This window comes from Apium graveolens, chromosome 6 (genome assembly GCF_009905375.1).
Source record: "Apium graveolens cultivar Ventura chromosome 6, ASM990537v1, whole genome shotgun sequence".
Classification (NCBI taxonomy): Eukaryota; Viridiplantae; Streptophyta; class Magnoliopsida; order Apiales; family Apiaceae; genus Apium; species Apium graveolens.
Genome location: NC_133652.1, coordinates 14928844 through 14933925, shown reverse-complemented (window position 1 = coordinate 14933925; position 5082 = coordinate 14928844). Strand labels below are relative to the sequence as shown.

The 5082-nt window shown below is 34.3% G+C and overlaps 1 long non-coding RNA gene across 1 annotated transcript; it reads right to left on the bottom strand.

Moving 5' to 3' along the window:
- Positions 1-3575: 3575 nt before the first annotated feature.
- Positions 3576-4767, bottom strand: LOC141664407 (uncharacterized). The gene is made up of 3 exons (XR_012552012.1): positions 4686-4767; positions 4355-4500; positions 3576-3708 (listed from the first exon to the last, which is right to left on the bottom strand). It is a non-coding gene; the product is annotated as an uncharacterized LOC141664407 (long non-coding RNA).
- Positions 4768-5082: the final 315 nt, after the last annotated feature.

Sequence of the window (5082 nt, the reverse complement as noted above, 5' to 3'; positions counted from 1 at the left end):
TTCTCTCTTCATCTTAGGCCACCAAAAATGTTCTTTCAAGTCCTTATACATCTTCGTAGATCCAGGATGTACCGAAAAAGGTGATGAATGAGCATTAGACAAAATTTCTTTCTTAATTTCTACATCAGACGGCACACATATTCGATCCCGAAATCTAACGATTTCATCATTACCTTTCCTAAAATCCTTTTTACCTAATTCTGAATTTGAATTATTCCAAATCTCCTTTAAGCATTCATCTTGTCTCTGACTTTCCTTTATCTTTTCTAACAAGATGGGTCTAACCTCGATTTGATACACTAAACTCTCTTCCTCTCCTTTCTTAACAAATTCAATCCTAAATGTTTCCAATTCCTTATGATTTATGGATTCCACTTCAATGCTCGAACAATTCCCTACTTGTTTCCTACTTGATGCATCAGCCATAATATTTGCCTTACCGGGGTGATATAAAATTTCACAATCATAATCTTTCAACAACTCCAACCATCTTCTCTGTCTCATATTTAAATCCTTTTGTGAGAAAATATACTTTAAGCTTTGATGGTCAGTATAAATTTTGCACTTTTCCCCATACAAGTAATGTCTCCAAATCTTAAGAGTAAAAACTACTGCAGCCAATTCCAGGTCATGGGTGGGGTAGTTCTTCTCATGGTTTCTTAATTGTCGAGATGCATAAGCAATTACCTTACCGCGTTGCATTAGCACACACCCCAAACCTTTTCTTGATGCATCACTATAAATCACAAAGTCTTCAGTTCCATCTGGTAATCCAAGTACCGGGGTAGACGTTAGTCTTTTCTTTAATTCATCAAAACTTTGCTCATATTCTTCCGACCAAACATAATTAACTTCCTTTCTTGTAAGATTCGTTAACGGTCCCACTATCTTAGAGAAATTTTGAACAAACTTTCTATAATATCCGGCCAACCCTAAGAAACTTCGAATTTCTGTCACCGTCTTTGGTCTCTCCCAATTCATAATTACTTCAATCTTTGAAGGATCAACTGAAATTCCTTCTTCCGAAACTACATGTCCTAGAAAACTTACTCTTCTTAACCAAAACTTACATTTTGAAAATTTAGCATACAACTGTTCTTTTCTCAAAGTTTGTAACACCATCCTCAAATGTTCCTCATGTTCTTCCTCAGTTCTCGAGTAAATAAGAATATCATCGATAAACACAATTACAAACTTATCCAGATAATTCCTAAATACTCGATTCATCAAATCCATAAATACTGCCGGTGCATTTGTCACCCCAAATGGCATCACTACAAATTCATAATGACCATATTGAGTCCTAAATGCCATCAATGGAATGTTTTCTTTCTTTACTCTCAACTGATGATAACCTGAGCGCAAATCAATCTTCGAAAAGTAAGTGGCTCCTTGCAATTCATCAAAAAGATCGTCTATTCGTGGTAGCGGATATTTATTCTTTACCATCAACTTATTTAGCTCTCTATAATCAATACATAATCTTAGATAACCATCCTTCTTTTTTACAAACAACACTGGTGCTCCCCAAGAAGAAATACTTGGTCTAATAAACTTTTTATCCAACAACTCTTGTAATTGTATCTTAAGTTCCGCTAATTCTGTCGGTGCCATTCTATATGGTGCTTTCGATACTGGTTGGGCATCCGGAATCAATTCAATCCCAAACTCAAATTCTCTTTCAGGGGCAAATTTGGTAACTCTTCGGGAAAGACATCTAAAAACTCTCTAACTACAGGTGTATCCTCGACTTTATTTTTAATTCCTTCATTCCCTACCACATATGCTAGAAAACCTTCACAACCTTTTCTTAACACTGGGTTTTTCTACACTATCTCCCTTGAAATATACTTTCTTTTTATTCGAGCCGGTTAAACATATTCGCTTCTTATAACAATTTAGATTCGCCCTATGCTTCGACAACCAATCCATTCCCAGAATCACTCCAAAGTCCCTCAGTTCTAACGGTAATAAATCCACTAAGAAGGTTTGTTCACCAATCATTAAGGGACAATCTCGATAAATTTTATCTACGAACAAATTTCTACCGTTTGGAAGTTTTACCAGAAATCCATTATCTAGATTTTGCACAGGTACATTTAACTTATCCACATATTTTGTATCCATAAAAGAATGGGTTGACCCCGAATCAAACAACACATGAACATCTTGAGCACAAAGTTGAAGCGTACCTCACACAACATCATGAGATTTTTCGGCATCCTGAGTTGTCATTGCATAGGTTCGTGCCACTGCCCTGGGTGCTGATTGTTGAAAAGGTCTTGCTGTAGAAGTCCTATTTCCTTTAGTTTCCACTTCTTGCCTGACTCCTTTTTGTGGGCAGTCCCTTGATAAATGACCTGGTTGTCCGCAACTGTAGCAAGAAATCACTTTAGGCTTGGGACATTGAGAAGCTATATATCCCTTTTCTCCACAATTGTAACACAGCCCATCAGCTCGATAACAAATATCACCACCATGTTTCAGTCCACATTTCTTACACTCAGATGCAATGATCCTCTTATCACTTCCCCGAAAACTCTCCTTCTTCCTTATATGTAGTTTCTTGTTGTCCTTCTTAAATCCTGAGTTAACACTCAATTCTGTTTCTCTTCCTCGTTCCTTATTGTTAAAGAATTGAGTATGAGCTTCATAGTCCCTTTCTGCAATACTCGCCTTCCCAACCAACTTATCAAATTGTTCCAACTCCAACAAGGACACCTTCTCTCTAATTTGGGGTTTCAGCCCTTCTTGAAATCTCTGACATTTTCTGGCTTCAGTATCAACCTGATGAGGAGCAAACCTGGAAAGTTCCAAGAATCTTGAAAGATACTCCGACACAGACATTCCTTCTTGCTTTAGTCCTAGAAACTTCATCTCCATCTCATTCTTCATACAGGTAGGAAAATATTTATCAAAGAACAATTCACTACAAGAAAAATGTCCATAGACATCGGTTTTTGGCCGATGTCTGTGTTGTTTGACAACCGATATTGATGTCGATGATGTCTATTCTACACATCGGCCATAACCCGATGTCTTTACTTGATTAGACATCATTTCTGGCAAAAAAAGTGATGTCCATGCATTATTTTTTACAAAAAAATGTTAGAAATAAATAATTTAATAAATAAATTACACCTATTACAATAAATTAAACATATAATGGGCTATGTTTTTTTCCACATAGACATCGAATATTTTCATTTAGGTGATGTAAAATCTGATATTAAACATCGATTTATTTAGTAAAAGGTGATGTCTATGTTGGCACTTAGACATCAGTTGTATCTCAAACAAAGTGATATCTATGTTCCTTTTAGAGTTGAACATGTTAGTCTTTGACATCGGTTTTTAGGAAAAAGCAATGTATATCAACTTTTTTGACATCAGTTTTTCTTCATTAAAAGTGATGTACAATTGCATTTGAGACATCAATATTTATATATTAAAAGTGATGTACAATTATTTTTTTGACATCAGTATTTATTCATTGAAAGTATTTACATAATGAACTAACTAAACACTTATATTCAGTAACATAAATATCAAGTATCTAGTTTTATTACAGAATCGTTCAAAACCAAACTAATGTTATATGTTTGCTAAGTCATCCCTGCTAACATAAATATCGAGAATAATTTCTTCAACCTCCCTCTGTACTGAGTTGATGCCTATCTTATGAGAAGGTGGAAAGGGAGATTCAACCTGCACGATAACAAAAGGGTAAGAGGAAACAAAAATTTATAAACTTTACAGCACTACAATCTAATTTTCCTAAAAGCGCTAAGTTTAAAAGACATGAGTTGGGTGACAGTTAAGAGTTACTTTCCAAACAAAAAGTACCACTGAAATTTTATGTATCTTGAGATTTCAGTATTATGATTATTGAATATCAAGTAAACCCTTCTAATGTACTGTTCTGTAGTGAGCTCTAATATAGTTATGAAGTACATTACTTTATGATCTTTTATAATCATGTATATTACACTACATTAAGAAAAAAATCACAACTTACAAGTTCAAAAAATGGAACATGATTTGAATCCTCACAATATTCACTCTTTTCGTATCAGCTAATAAACATTCCTATAAACTTGTCTATTGACATGTTATCATTGTTATACCCAATTTACACTCACGAAGAAGATACAACCACCTACTTGTAAATAAAAAATCTAAAAATTACATGTTTTTAAAATCTATTAATGTTCTTTATATGTATAAAGATAGAAAATAACCGAGTTTTATCAAAAAATATTGCAACATTTAGTCATGAATGATAAACAAGGGATAAGGTCAATTTTTTTTTCAATACTGTGAATCTATGATCCATTCAGAAGAGACTCATTACCTCAGTGTCATCTATCCTGAACCAACTGCCTTGCATATCTTCAACATATTCTTTATGCTTCAAATGTAGAATTTCAATCACCTCATACAGATTATTAGCCTCCTCTTTCATCATATTGTCAATCTTAGACAACTGCACAACAGTATCTGCATACTCCAGATTGTAACAGAGCACATTGTCAATGTTAAATGGTTATGAAGAACAACAATATCTAAGATTGTAATAGAGCAGATAGCCGGAAAGAAACAAGAGGAGTTCCATAATCTAGCGAATAATAATAATAAGCGATGTTTATATATAGTATTACTTAATAATAGGCAAGTTTCCTGACCTTCTCCGGATGGCTTCCCATGCAAAACCTGCCTTATGCTTTCAGCTTTGTGTCTTTCCACAACTCAATTCTAATATTCTACACAGAAACATCTCCTCTGCAGGATATGATGGAACTGGACCTAAATTACAGATAAGATACAATTAATCAATGCATTTATGGGGATCACCAGTATTATGCAAAGTAAATTAATATCGTTAAAAACCTCTCACACGGTATGCACGATCCAACATATGTATTGTACTTTTTCCATCCCCAACACGTGCGCCAAGAAAAATAAAATCATCAACCAACTACATCAGAAGAGCAAGGAAAATAGTTAAAATAATAATAACATAAATTATATAGTGATAACAGAATAATGAGACGTGCAAAAGATGAAGCAACCTGATTCCAT